The 15899-nt window shown below is 44.5% G+C and overlaps 1 long non-coding RNA gene across 1 annotated transcript; it reads right to left on the reverse strand.

The window, feature by feature from the left end:
• Positions 1-749: 749 nt before the first annotated feature.
• Positions 750-14960, reverse strand: LOC309862018. Its single transcript, XR_014310286.1, has 3 exons — positions 14885-14960; positions 12262-12381; positions 750-830 (listed from the first exon to the last, which is right to left on the reverse strand). It is a non-coding gene; the product is annotated as an uncharacterized lncRNA (long non-coding RNA).
• Between the last annotated feature and the right edge of the window lie 939 nt (positions 14961-15899).

A 15899-nucleotide genomic window follows, 5' to 3' on the forward strand; every position in this document is an offset into this window, starting at 1 on the left:
ATAAGGGAAGGGAGGGAAAAATGAAACAGGAGAAAACCAGAGAGGTGGACAAACCGTAAGAGATTCTAAATCTCAGGAAAAAAACTGAGGGTTGCTGGAGGGGAGGGGGGTGAGAGGGATGAAGTAGCTGGGTGATGGACACTGGGGAGGGTATGTGCTATGGTGAGTGCCATGAATTGTGTAAGACTTATGAATCACAGACTTGTATCCCTGAAACAATACATTATATGTTAATAAAAATTTTTTTTAAAGATATGATCAAAAAAAAAAAAAGAAAGAATATGATCTTTGTATTAGACAGTTCTGGGCTTAAATTCCAGTTCTGTATCTTTTTCCCCTTGTCAATCTTTTTTAGATGCCACATTTTTAGCAAAACACTTTATTACTTACTGCTTTGATTCCCCATCTGTAAAATGAAATGCTTTTTCCCTCATCCAATCACCCAAATCCTACACAACGTTCAGAGCCTTCAGTGTTTCTGGCTGTCCTGAACACATGGAATTTCTGGAATACTTGAAGACTTGGTCATTTTGGGGGGGGGGGGTCCTGGATTTAATCATGGAACCTGGTCACAGCCAACATAGCTAATTCCTTACACAATATCTATTCTTTCCTCTCTCTTTACCAACAGAACTTAAATTTTATGCAAGGCAGCAATGTGCCCAATTAAAAATACTCACCTCCCAGACTTCATTGCAGTTAGGGGTGGTCATGTAGTCCAGTGTGACCAGTGAAATATAAGCAGAGCCTTCCAAGAAAATTGTATCCCTGATCACAATGGATACGTTCAGCTTTCATATATTCTTTGCCTTTACCTCTTTCCCCTGTTCCTGTTTAAAGCAAGACAATGACACTTAGAGAGTCAGTAGTCATTTTTACAATTATAAGAACCACCCACCAAGAGTGACAGAGCAAGCAAGCAGAAGTCAGGTCTTTGATGACTTCACAGAGATAATAAACAGATCCTGGGACACATACCCATCTTTACCAGGTTAATCAACTGTTGTCTAGATTCTGTCATATGCAACCAAAGGCAGTCCCAAGTGAATACACTACTTTATATGGTTGCTGTGAGGATTCAAATAAGATGATTGTTAAGAACTTAGCCTAGTGCCTGGAACATAGGAATAACTTAACGAATTATTTGTTGATGAGTTCTAATTTTCTTCCTAGTAAGAGGGAATCAGGAGTTGAAAATAGAGTCTATGGCATGGACTGTAACAGAGTTGGGAATGTTATTTATTCATCATTTGTAACGTTCTTAGACTCATGCCCAGCAGACAAGAAGCACTTTATAAATATTTGATAAATAAATAAAATCCTAACAAATGTTTACTAAATGCACACAATGTGTCAGGCACTGTTCTAGATGCTGGGATTACAGCAGCAAGCAAGACAGGATTCCTGCCCTTCAAGCACTTGCATTTGAGAAAGAGCAGGAGGAAAGGAATAATAAGCAAATAAATGAATACACAGGGAATTTCATGAAAATAAAAGAGGAAAATGTGATAGAGACACAGAACTCCCTGGGTGGGCTCTCCAGGGAAGGCATCTTGGAGGTGGGGACACCGAAGGTAAGACCTGATCCATAAGAAGCAGCCAGCTCTGTTAAGGAAGAACACTGCAAGCAAAGGCAAAGCGAGGCTTGCCAAAGGTCCTAAGAAGGTAGGTATGAGTTTGTTGTTATGAAGGAATAGCGTTCCTAAAATCACCAAAGGGTTGCATTTGCAAGCACAGAGAAGAATGCATACAGAGGGTAAATCCACATTTTATACTGCCTGAAACGTATACAGTTTGGGGGATCCTCTTCAAGGAAAAGAATATTAATTTAAGTACAACTATAATGTGGGGTTTTGGAAGGGAGGTTTGCAAGTGAGTGAATTGGTTCTAAGGCTTAAGCTTCACAAACTTCAAAAGAAATCTATTTCAGGTTGGACCTGGGCTGATAGAGAAAAGTAGATTTAACATATAAATTCCTCAGACTCTTTTGGTAGTCATAGACCCATCTGAGGTAGATGGAATGAAAAAGCTGGCATTTATGAGAAGGATCCGGAATACATCACAGGACCCGGGGATGAGAACCTAGCTGGGCCAAATACATATTGCAACCAGAGTCTCAAACACAAGCAGGACTCCCCATGTTTTATCTCTCTCTAATCTACACATGTGCTTCATTCTTATCTTTCTCTTTGAAGATCAGCTCCATGTGCTTTTCTGACACATGGAACAGGAAACTGTGGCTGCCCAGTTACACACTGCAGCTCCCAGCTCCGGCTCCCAGGCCAGCTTCCCAGGGAAGTGGTGTGACCCACAGATTTGAATTGGGCGTCCATCTTTGTGTCAAAAAACCCCAGCATGATGTCAATGAGGAGACCACTCAACCATGAAGACAGGGACAAAGGCAGTCGCCTGAAAAGAGGAATTGTCGTGAGCGGTGGAGCAATTCGGAGATGGTGTCTGCCTCACTTGTGAGCCTCTGACTATACAGTGGCACCGTCCAACGGAAACACAACAATACACGCCCATGTGAGACACATATGTCATTTAACATTTTCCAGCAGGTGCATTACAGGAATACAAAGAAACAGATTAAATTAATTTCAGTAATCTATTTTCTTGAACTCAAAATAGCCAAAAAAGCATTACTTTAACATATGCGATATACAAATATCTTGCATTCTTTTCTACATGCGATGTCTTGGAAATCCAACTTTGAAGATCTATATTTACAGCACATCTCAGTGTGGGCCAGCCACATTTCAAGCGCTCCAGAGACACAGGCAGCTAGCGGCTTCCATGCTGGGCAGGCAGGCCAAGATTTCTTGGCTGAGACCTGGTTGAGGCTGCTACCTGTGTACATCCCAGCAGGCCCAAGTCCGTAATGATCAAACGACATTCTCTTGCCTGACGCAGTTGTCATTACTGTGCTTCGGCTCTCGGGCTCTGATAAATGTGCAGGATTACTCATCACTGGCTTTCAGAGCAACAGAGCACAAACACATTTGCTGGTGAATTGCAATTAGAGTTCTTTCTTTGATGGATCTAGAGTTTAATGTCTTTGCACTTCCCTTATTCCAGAAATGAGATTAAAGCCACACACACACACACACACACACACGGCCCACAGAAATCTACAGCTCCATCAGCAAATTGTTCAGCCTTGGTAGGAAGGTCATTAGAATGGTTTTATGGAGAGTCCATAAAGCATCGGGAAAACAGATAAATGTCAAACTCCTGGTTGCTCAGCTGCCCTTCAGCTCAGTCTCCCAAAGTAATAAATGCATCTCTCCAAAGAATATCTGCTTTCTCTTCAGTTCGCTGCATCCAGGTAAATAAGCAATTCAAGGCATATTTCTTTTTCATTACATGTATTTTTTTCCCTTCAGGTTCTAGCCAACACAGATGTATACGGGTTAGATCTGCTCCATCTCTCTTGGAGAGGCTGGTTTCTCTCTTGGCTATTGATTTTTCAGATGACTTCGGTTGAAAAGACAAGATGTGACTGGTTTAGAAGTCTCTTATTTTTTTGTCGGGAGGCAATTTGTGATGGCTGCCTCGTATATGGATAGCTACTATAGATCGGGCATTTCTTATCTGCCAGGCAATGTGCTAAATGCTAACAGACATTACGTTATTCAACTGTGGCAACAAAGCCATGGGTTAGCACTATTATTAACACCCCCTTCTTGTAGAGGAGGAAACTGAGGTTTGACAAATGTTAAGTGACTTGCCTGAAGTCACATGGTTAATTAGTAATAAATCCAAGGTTTGAACCCAGGTTTCCTGACACCAAATCTTTAGCTGCTAAGGTCTGCATATCGGTTTGGGGTAATTTCTGAAACAGAAGGCCATCCAAGTCTCTAGGGACCAGAACTTTGGCCTGAAAGCTTCTTGCGGCAAGGTATCTGAGAAGAGAGGCTAGTGGAATGAGCTCATCAGCGGGCAAGGCTGCAAGGTGGCAAAATGGAGCTCCTTTTAAATGGGAAAAATAGGGTACCTGGATGGCTCAGTGGGTTAAAACCTCTGTCTTCGGCTCAGGTCATGATCCCAGGATCCTGGCATTGAGCCCCGCATCGGGCTCTGTGCTCAGCAGGGAGCCTGTCTACCCTGGCCCTGCCTGCCTCTCTGCCTACTTGTGCGCTCTCTCTCGCTCTCTCGCTCTCTCTCTCTCTGTGTCAAAAAAAATAAAAAAAATATTTTAAAAAATAAATGAGAAAAATAAAGACATATATGCGAATGTCTGGGGAGGAAACAGTTGACCAACCCTGACAAAGAAAGGCTGGATTCTCCTCTGCCCCCAGTGTAAACCAGCTCTGACCTTATTCAGCAATCTTGAACCAGCCACCTGGATTTCAGTAATGTAAAGATAATGGCTCTTCCAGTACTCCTTGGGGGCCTATTTGGATTAACTAGTTAATGGTTATATACTAGTTTGAGAAGGCAAAGGGCCCAATAAAATCTTTACTCAAGCCTTTTTAGCACAGAACTGAGCCCCTGTTGATGATAAATGTTAAAGGAAGATCAAGCCCTCTTCAGTTTTATTGCTTTAATTGAGCCATTTGGCAGTACGAGGACAGTCAAAAAAATAATAGCATGCCCACATTAATGAGCCTACTTGACTCTGAGAGATGACACTGGTAATGTTCTTAGCTAGGACCTGAATTTAATGTTGGTAAGCTCAAGTGGAGGGCTGACATTGGATAAATGTTTGTTGAATTACTAACAGCACAAATTTGAAGTTTACTCAAGCACCTACTATGTGCCCAACAGTGGACTGCAAATATCAGGCTTTTTTTTTTTAAAGATTTTATTTATTTATCTTAAAGAGGGAGAGATAAGTAGGCAGAGAGGCAGGCAGAGAGAGAGGGGGAAGCAGGCTCACTGCTGAGCAGACAGCCTGATGCAGGGCTCGATCCCAGGACCCTGAGACCATGACCTGAGCCGAAACCAGAGGCTTAACCCATGGAGCCACCCAGACACCCCAAATATCAGGCTTTATAAAGCCACCTTTCTAATGAAAATATTTTGCCTGGAGATTGGGAATGTTACTATATCACACCTATCACACCGAATGTGGATTCTTCCACCAGTAAGTTTCTGCCCAATCAGCAGTAGAGCAAACTATCAAAGCACTCAACAATCCTACTTGACAGCAAATTACCAAAAAATTTCTCATAGCAAAGAGAAATTGAAAATTCAATAGTAGCTCTCTTGGCAGAATGGCCCTGGGAGACAGAAATCTTCATTTGCCAAAGCCAAGAAAAACAAGAGAATCTGCAAGAGCTATCCTGATAACAACTATAAATTTTAAAATATGCAGAATATTTTCATCCTTTAAAGGACCACATCAACTCAGATTTCCACAAGCAAGAGTATGTAAGTTCCCAGTTAGAGGTACAAGTCAATCTCAATTACATAACATCCTCCTGTCAATTCCTACCTATTTGGAAAAATGTGAAATGTGCAAGTTTCCAAAGAAATAACCAGGCAATTGTCCAGCTGGTTTCAAAGTGGCTAAACCCTGTTAATCATTTAATACCTTACGTTATGTGAGATAAACACAAGATAAATCACTGCCAGGCTACAGTCTTTTCTCAAATCCTCATTTGTTCATACATTCTTTTATTCACTCTACTAAAATGAACTGAGGGTCTACTCTATGGCAGGTATTGCTCCAGCCATGAGTGAAGCAAGCTGCCATGAACAAACCAAGATTACCTGTCCTCCTAGAATCTAAGTTTTTTTTTTTTTATTTACTTATTTTTTAAGATTTTATTTATTTGTCAGAGAGAGAGAGAGAGAGAGCACAAAGCAGGGGGATCAGCAGGCAAAGGGAGAAACAGGCTCCCTGCTGAGCAAGGATAGCCCCACCATGCAGGACTCAATCCCAGGATCCTGGGATCATGACCTGAGCCAAAGGTAGCCACTTAACCAACTGAGCTACCCAGGGACCCTAGAATCTACATTTTAGCAACTGCTTTCAATTCCCAATAGAACCCATGTATGCTTGAATTTATAGTTTAACAAAACGAAATAGCCTTTTGGGCTAGTCCTTAGACTTCCTGATGTCGATTCATTCTTTCAACAAATACTAACTCCTGGGCTACTCTGAAACAATACAAGTATCTATCCAGATGGTAGCCATGTTTTCAGCAGAGTTCAGTGTCCAAATGGAAACACAAGGCATTTACAACAACAACAACAACTATAACAATAACAATAACAACAACAACAAGATCCCAACACTAGAAGGTGTTAAATGCCATGACCAAAGCAGATAGAATGTTGTGAAAATTCAGAGAAGAAAATTCATCTTTAAGGAGAAGGTAACTAGGAGGCACCTGATTCAGGATTTAAAAGATGAGCGATACGTGTGTGGCTCAGTTGGTTAAGTGTCTGACTTCCATTTCAGTTCAGATCATGATCTCAGGGTTGCGAGAATTAGCCTGAGTTAAGCTCTGCCCTGGATGTGGAGCCTGCTTAAGATTCCCTCTCCCTCTGTCCCTCCCCACCTCCCTCTTTAAAAAAAAAAAAAAAGGGTGGGGAGGGGAGGAAGGATGAAAGGAAAGAATTTAAAGGATGAGTATGATTTGCACATGTAAAATGAGAGGAAGGTGGGGCATTACAAGGATGAAGGACCCTCTGTAAATGATCAAAAGTAGCATCTTAGTTTCTTAAATACACGTTGGTAAAACAAATCTCTGAAAGCTACTATGGGCTGAGTGTTTGTGTTTCTGCAGAATTTCTTTGTTGAAGCTCTAATCCCCAGTGGTACTGGAGGTACCACTGGAGGCCTTTGGGAGGTAATTAGGTCATGAAAGTAGAACCCTCATGATGGGATTCGTGCCTTTACAAGCAGAATCAGGAAAGACAATCTCTCTCTCTCTCCCTCTCTCTCTCTCTCAGCCACGGGAGGATAGAGCAAGCAGGTGTCATCTGTAAACCAGAAAGAGGGCTTGTACCAGAACCCTACTTACCATGCCTGTACCCTGGTCCTGAACCTGAAGCTTCCAGAACTCTAAGAAATAAACGGCTGATGCTTAAGCCACCTCCTCTGTGATATCCTGGCAAACTTTGCTTTCAAACTTTTTTTTTTTTATCTTAATGAAGTTTAGAGCAGCTATTACCCTCAATTCAACTGGTTCCTCAAGGTCAACCTACAATGAAAAGTCAAAAGAGTGGAAAATCAGTTTCATTTCACATGCCCATGATGGAAATGGCAGCTTGAAGTGTTGTGTTGCAGATAATTCTGAGGCATCATTAAGGTTCAGCAGGAAAAGGCCCGGGATCGATTAGTTATGTCTGCCACAGGCACAGGCTTCATATGTAGTGGATGATCATTTGCAATCCCTGTGTTAAGGTCAGACCTCTGAATTGCCCAGGGAAGGAGGCTGTACCATTGTGTGTGTGGTGTGTGTGTGTGTGTGTGTGTGTGTGTGTGTGTGTGTGTGTTAAGGTTTTATTTTTCTTTCTTTCTTTCAGAGCGCTCATGGGTGCCAGCATGAGCAAGGGAAGAGGGAGGGTCAGAGCGAAAGGGAAAGGGGCTAGCAGCCTCTTTACTGAGCCCCAGCTGGAGGAGGTCTCCATGGGGGGAAGCTTGATCCCAGGACTGAGATCATGACCTGAACCAAAGTAAGATGCCTAACTGATTGAGCCACCCAGGCTCCCCACCATGCTGGTTTTTAAACTGTTTTAGTAGCAAGACCCTTTGTTTAGATGAACTCTTATTCAAATTCCAATACTTTGAAAAGCAGAGCTGTCCTGTTGAACAGGGGAATGGGATGCCTGAGGTGCCCCCCATCACCCACCCTTTTACCATGGCACGGGGAGCACGGCCTGAAGATCACCACTTTAAGAGACTGTTGCTTTCCGTGTTGCAAGAAGAACAGCATTTAATAATTTGTTTGATTCCTGTTCAGTTCCACAAGAAGGATGATAATCACTCTTTTACAGATGCAAAGTCTGAGGTCCCAAGAGGTCCAATGATAAGCCCAAGCCTGACAACAGAAGGCTGGTGAGGAAGTCAAGACTAGAAGCAGGGCCTCCCCTTTCCACAGGGCAGGGTGTCACATGCCTCTAGGGCCTCTAGGCTGCATCTCCACCAGACCCAGCCAGGAGCCGAACACCGGGGACCTCTCCAGAAGCAAGCTGGGTGGGGTTCGAATAAACACAAGGAAACACTCTCTATCTGAAATTATGCCCTGCTCTGCCCTCCCCTACATACCTTTTCCACAAGCCCAGTAGTCCCCGACACCTTAGAGGTCCCGGGGACTCAGAGGCTCAGGTTTCCTCCTTGTGCAGGAGAGATGGCAACCTGAACACGACCCCTCCTCCTCTCTCCTCAGCTCTTTCTAAGGGGAGCCGGCATCCTGGCCTGGACTGAGTGGCCAGGGGCTGAGGTCCAGCAGCCACAGTGAGTCTCCACAAGGCCTTTTACAAAGTCTACAGTGCTTTTATCCTGTCACCAAACCCACAGCGCTCCGCCCCTCATCACCACCCTCCTTGCAGCCTGGAACACTGCGGCAGCCTCCCCTCCCACCTCGTCCCCCCTCTTCAGGTCTGGCCTCACCTGGTTACTTCTGACCTTTCAACATTTTGCACTGCAGGAAGCCATCTTTGCATCATGCAGATCTGATCTGGTAACTCCTCTGCTTAAAGCCCTTCAACAGCTTCCCATTGCCCTTAGTTCCCAGAAAATAGCATTTCATGGTGAAAAAACATGTGTCCTGTGTGCACGGACACTCTCACAAAGGAGGTGGTTTGTGATACTTAAACTGGACTACGACAGTACTATAGGCTCCCTGGGGTTCACCGCAAAGTATTTATTTAGGTCCTGCCTCATTCCCCAAAGGAGCTGGAGCACTTTGAGGAGATGATCTATCTCCTGGGCAAGCAACAACAGGATGCTTTCTCAGCTATGCTTCGGAAGAAGCATCAGTCCTGTGGTATGAACCAGCCATAGTGTAAAATAAAAATAAATTTGTATTTTATTATCCTGAAAACTCTGAAAAGGAACTAAGGGACAGGTGGTGGCAGAGGCGCTCCACCCCAACATCGAGGTGATTTCTGGATCACTGAAAGGGCATTCCGAGGTGTATTAGGAGAAACTGAATTATTACATCACACAGTAGCCTGTGTGTCAGTATTAACCCAGCACGCCTAGGTCCAAAGTCAAGGGGGCTTCCCCCAATCACGTCCTCATAATTTAGAAAGAAGGCCCCTTCCGATAGCTTTTCCTTTGTGGCTCAATATATTTCTTTCTTTCTTTCTTTCTTTTTTAAATGTATTTTGGGGTACCTGGCTAGCTCAGTTGGTAGAGCATGTGACACTTGATCTCACACTCATGAGTTCCAGCCCCATGCTGGGGGCACAGATTACTTTTTAAAAAATTAAAACAAATAAAAAACTTAAAAAATATGTATTTTAAATAATTATTTTTTGAGAAAGAAGAACAAAGCCAGAAACATAATAGTCCCTGATTTATTTATGTATTTGTATTTACTTATTTAAAGATTTTATTTGCTTATTTTGAGAGAGAGAGAGAGCTCACAAGTATGGGGGAGGGGCAGAGAGAGAGGGGCAGAAGCAGAATCCCCACTGAGAAGATAGCCTGATGTGGGACTCCATCCCAGGGTCCTAGGGTCATGACTGTTAGGCCCCAATAATGGGTCCGTGATTAAAGGAGCGAGACTGATACAAAGCGAAAGTCAAGCAAAGCTTTATTTCACGCCAAGCATCAAGAATCTAACCTAACCTTTGGGGACGCACCTCTTACAAGAGAGGGCGACCCTTCTTTGTTTCACAGACTAGCTTTTAAGGGCAAAGGCCATGCGGTGAGGCCTGGCCATGCACAGGTGGCCAATGAGATTGTAACACACAGGAAACTCCACAGTGATACTAGGTGACCAACTGAGTTACAATTTACCCTAGTAGACATATGAACCAGCCTATTACACCTTGATGGGGATAGGCGCCCAAAGGGCGGGGCCCATACTCCTTGGTAACTGGGGAGACAGTATGCATCCCCCCCCAATGATCGGATGTCTCCACCTGGCCTGACCCACCTTTGTATCTGGGCTTTGTTACCTGAAGCTGGTTTCCAGGACCTGTCTCCAAGTAAATCCCCCGGGGGAAGAGAGCAGGGACAGTTTCTAAATAGGTCCTTACAATGACCTGAGCCAAAGGCAGATGCTTAACCAACTGAGCCACCCAGATGCCCCTCCCTGATTGTAAACAATATTATAAAGCTATAATAATCAAAGTAGTATGGTATTGGCATTAAAACAGACATACAGGGAGGAAAAAAGGCATCTAGATTAATCAAACAGAATAGAGAGCCCAGAAATAAACCCAATGTATACAGTCAATTGATTTACAACAAAAGAGCCAAGACTATACACAGAGGAAAAGACAATCTCTTCAATAAATCATGTTGGGAAAACTGGACAGTCACATGCAAAAGAATGAAACTGGGTGGCTATCTTATGCCATATTCAAAAACTAAGTCAAAATGAATTAAAGAGTTAAATATAAGACCTGAAACCGTAAAATTCTTACAAGAAAACACAGTCTGGAAAAAAAAGAAAGAAAGAAAGAAAGAAAGAAAGAGAGAAAGAAAGAAAACACAATCCGTAAGTGCCTTGACATTAGTGTTAGCAGTATTTTGGATCTGACACCAAAAGCAAAGTCAACAAAGACAAAAATTAACAAGTGGGACAATATCAAACTGAAAAGCTTCTGTACAGCAAAAGAAATCATCAAGGAAATGGAAAGGCAACTCACTGAATGGGAGAAAATATTTGCAAATCATATATATGACAAAGGACTGATATCCAAAACATATAAGGAATACATGCAACTCAAGAGCAGAAAAAAAAGAAAAGAGAAGAAAAAAGAAATAGGGAAAGGATCTGAATAGACATTTTCCATAGAAGACATACAGATGGCCAACAGGTCCATGAAAAGGTGTTCAACATCACGCATTATCAGGGAAAAGCCACAATGGGATATCTTTTCATATGTGTTAGAAGGGCTATTATCAAAAAGATAAGAAATAGTAAGTGTTGACAAGGATGTGGGAAAAAGGGAACCCTTGTGCAATATTGCTAGAAATGAAAACTGGTACAGCCACTAAAGAAAACAGTGTGGGAGTTCCTCAAAAAAATTAAAAATAGAATCACCATAGTATCCAGCAATTCCACTTCTGGGTATTTATCAGAAGAAAATGAAAACACTAACTCGTGTCCATTGCGGTATTATCTGCAATAACCAAGAAATGGAAACAGCCCAGTGTCTGTGGATGGATGAATGGATAGAGAAAAAGAATGCTTTTGTGTGGAATATGATTCAACCATAAGAAAGTATGAAATCTTGCCATTTGCCACAACATGAATGGACCTTGAGGGCATTATGCTAAATGAAACAAGCCAGTCAGGGAAAGACAAATACCATTTTTTTGTTTGTTTGTTTTTAAAAGATTTTATTTATTTATTTGACAGAGAGAAATCACAAGTAGTCGGAGAGGCAGGCAGAGAGAGAGGAGGAAGCAGGCTCCCCGCTGAGCAGAGAGCCCAACGCGGAACTCGATCCCAGGACCCTGAGATCATGACCCGAGCCGAAGGCAGCGGCCCAACCCACTGAGCCACCCAGGTGCCCCAGACAAATACCATTTGTATATGCTCTCATTTATATATGGAATCTAAACGAAACAGAACAAAAAAAAAACCCAAGTTCACAGATGAAAAAGAATAATCATTGCCGGAGGTGGGAGGTGGGAGGTGGCAAAAAGGGTGAAGGGGTCAAGAGGTGTAAACTTCTGGGGGGGGGAGCACTTAACTTTAAATTAGGCAACACACAACATTTCAAAATTCCAAAGGTACAGAAAAACCTGTAATAAAGGCTCCTTCCCACCCGGTCTTTCAGCCATCCTACCCATCACTGTTGAGAAGCCATCACTGTTACTAATTTCTAAAAGTAATCTATGCATGCATAAGCCTGCATATTCATAGTTTTATTTTCATTCAAATAGTGCAATTATATTCCCAGTGTCCTTTGCCTTGCCTTCCCCCCCCCCCCCCACCTTACTGTTTCACTCAATAATTTATCCTGAGGTCCAGTTTCATTGCACGTGACTGCCATGAACTGTGGCTGGGCTGTGTCCTTGAGATTCTTCGCGGGCTGGGAGGTTTTTGTCCCCGCTAAAACCAAACTGTCTGACTTGGGGCTGGGAAGTTGGGCCCATATTTACTCATATTTACTGACCCCGGAGCTCATCACCTGGAGAAGGGCAGCTGGTGCTCAGGACCAACTGGGCAGTACCTGCGGTCAGACAAACCAGCAATCCTTTGCACATCACTCAGGGATCCTTGTTTCTTCTTAGAGCTTTTAAGTCATTTTTAATTACACAGGAAATACATGAATATATCTCTGCAGGAAAAAAAAAAAAAAAACAAGGTTAACTAATTCAGTTGAAGTAAAAATCCCCTTCAATTCCCCAAACCTAACCCATGTCAACTCTCTAATCAGAAGTGTCTACTGTAGCTTGGGTATTTTTAAGCCTTTTGTTTTGTGGGGAAGATTGTTGTGTTTTCCTACCTGGGATCATATTCTTCATACAACTTCGTACAACTGTACAACTTGCTTTTCTCATTTAACATTTTGTCTTGGCTCTGTTTCCACTTCAGGGTACAGAGTGAGTACTTTGTCCTTTGTATCCATCCCATTATGATTCTGTTGTATGGATGTACCATAGTTCATGCAAGGATCTTCTTCTTGATGAGCACTTAGGCTGTTCCTAATCTTTCAACAGCCAAATAAACTGGCTTCTTTTCCCTTGTCACAGTAGATGGCAAGGCAGCTCCCTTCCCAGGATTTCTGTAGATTCCAAGGTTGCTTACATTTTCCTGGTCACATCCTGTCCCTGTCCTGTTCTTGAATCCATTAGGGGCTTCTCTATTCTCACCTCTCTCCCCATGCTCATCATTGCAACTCTTCCTTCTATATTCTTTCAAAACCAATGGTTTCACTGGGTGAAGAAAAGGGGTTATAGCACTCTCCCCCTCCCCCACACTTAGGTGCCCAGCAAGTCCATTTGGGATGACCTACCATCCCAGTACTGATGAGGAACAGAAGGCAAGCTGAGGACAAAGCAGAAGCTGACAGCCCGCAACCCCCTCCTCCCACCCTCCATGGGATATATATGACATTCCTCAGGCATTCCTGGCTGCCCTAAAGGAAAAAGAAATAGTTAAGTTGTAGAGATCACAATCCGGCAAGACCTGAGTCTCCCTCAATTTACAAATGTCCTAGTGATTTACAAGGAAGAGGCTTTCTTATCTATAGCCTAACTTCCAAAGACCCATAACTCAGTTCCTGAAGCCCTAATATCATCCTCCCCTCCATAAAACTGAGGGAGGCTGAGGCACAGGAAAATGTAAATAAAGTTAAATTTCTTCTAAACCTAAAGCTCATTGATAAGGACATGTGATAGTAGGAGTACGACATTCCTCCAGGAAGCGCTCAACTATCTTACTGTTTATACCTTACTGAAAGAAAAAACAACCTTAACTAGACAAATAGCAAAGCCTCCGGTATCCTGTGTGTCTTCTTCTTTCAAACCCTCCCTTTTCCTTACCTCCCCCAACACCATAGTGTATAATCAGCCACCCCTCACAACCTCAGGGCAGCAGCTCTTTCTGCCCACGGGTCCTGCCCCTATGCTTTAATAAACCACCATTTTGCACCAAAGATGTCTCAAGAATTCTTTCTTGGTCATGGGCTTTGGACTTCACCCCACTGAACCTCACTTATATTCTAAAACTTCATCAGTATCCGGGCCAGGCCACCAGGAGCTCCCACCTGGGCCCCTATGGCAGTCTCCTGGTTGGGCCCCTGCTTCCACCCGTGCCTTCCTACAGCCCATCATCCAGCATGCCAGCAGAGGCCTTGGAAAACAAACCAGATCACTTCCCTCTCCTGCTTAAAACCCATCAGTGCTTCCTGTTGCCTTCTTCAGAGTGAAACCCAGGCTCCATGGCAAAGCTGACAAGACTCTGTCCAATCCCCTCCTGCCGCTTCTCCAGCTCCATCTTCTGTGTCCTCACAACTCCCCTCCCCTCCTTCTCCTCCTTGAACCACCGGGCCACCTGCCCTGGGCCTCTGCTCTGGCTCTTCCCTGGGGCACTCCTCACACCTACAGCAGCTACAGGGGCTCCTTCTTGGCTTTCCCCTTGCTGTGCAGAAAGGCCTTTCTGATGACCCCACCCCTCCAATTTCTCTGGCGCATACCACACCCTGGTTATGTTTACTGTCTGCGCCCCACAAAACTGTAAGCTCCACATGGGCAGACAACAAAGTTGTCTCGTTCCTGGCCCCTTGCACAGGAGATGCACAGAACCCAAAGGCTGAACAAATGAACAGACCACATCTACCAAAAAAAAAAAAAAGGAGGAAACCTCCAGAGGAATGTAAGATCAGAAGACACACTCCAAGTGAGGGTCCCAAGGGAGCTCTCTCTGCATACAGGAGCCTGGTTCCTCACTGAGACCCGCTGAAGCCAGGAGGGAGGTCCCAGAGTCCCAGGGCCTCCCAGGGCCACCTGAGATGGGAGAGCGAAAGTCTCAGCAATGCCTTGACTGCCACAGCACAAGGACAAAGCTGCTGCCTCCGATGCTGATTTCCAGGCTGCTGCTGCCCTTCTTCCACCCACCAGAGAGCCCACTGAGTTGCCATAGCAACAGAGGATAGCACTAGGGTCCAAATAGGGGTGTCTGCATCTCCCAGCACTTCTGTGAGGGCGAAGAAAAGGGGGGGCCTCAGTCCAGAGTTGTGCCTCTGGTCTGTCCCCCTCTAAGCAGAGGGCCCTCCTTAGCCCCTCCAGCCCTACCTCACAGGAACATGGGAAGAAACCCTCCCTTCAGAGTAGTCTCCTCTGTTTTCTCTCTCCCGCTGCGGAAGGAAGGCCTCAACTTCCGTATCCTGTCCAGGCCAACAAATGGGCCAGAAGAACAAAGGAGAAGGATTCCCTGATGACGCACAGCTCTCAAAACAGCCTGAAGAATGTTTTCTTTTTAGATACAACTTTGTTAGTCTGAATGGTCATCTTCTGGAGTTTTTGAGTCTCTGTTGGCTGTCTTTTGGGTCCCTTTAAAGAAGCCAAACCTGGCTTTTAATCCCCAAAGCTAAGAGCTCTTTGAGACAGCTGCTGGGAAGCCATTTGTATCATCCGTCAAAACACCGACAGGAGTATTTACTACTCTCTAAATGAATATGCAGCGGGCCTCACCTGTCTCAACCCCGACAATCACCCCAAAGAAAGTTTGGATCATCCCTCTGTCCATGTAAGGAAACTGAGGCCTAATGGCTCCCAGGGCCCTGCAGCTGCCAGGAGGCCAAGCTGCCATCGGAACACCGAGCTCTCAGACCCAGATTCGCAAGCCACTGGCCATGGCTCGGCCTCGGGAGGCATAGACTGCCCCCCGGGGCGACACATTTTGCTTCTCCAAGCCCAGCCAGCCCCTCGAGGCCTCGCGTGGCCCCCTCCTGGCCACCGTGGCCAGCAGTTGTTGGCTCTGGCCCCACGCCACATCACCCCCACAGCGATCTGACAGCAAGTAGTTCAGAGTGGGAACAAAGGCAGCTTTTTTAGCCCCTTCTTTAGAAACCTTGACTCTTCGCCACCACAGAAGAGGCTCCTCGGATTGGTTGCTACCATGGCAACGGGCTGCTGGTCTCTGTCCAATTATGTCAGTCCAGGACTGCAGTGACTCCGTGTCCATTTCCGGCCCCAGCTCCCAGCCTGCCAGTGCAGCCCTTCTGACCTCCAGGCAATTGTGAATGCCTACGCTTTCTAATTACAGCTGCCTTTCAATTCCCTGCTCCCTACGAAACCTTTGTAATCT

This window comes from Mustela nivalis, assembly GCF_964662115.1.
Source record: "Mustela nivalis genome assembly, chromosome: 3".
NCBI classification, from domain to species: domain Eukaryota; kingdom Metazoa; phylum Chordata; class Mammalia; order Carnivora; family Mustelidae; genus Mustela; species Mustela nivalis.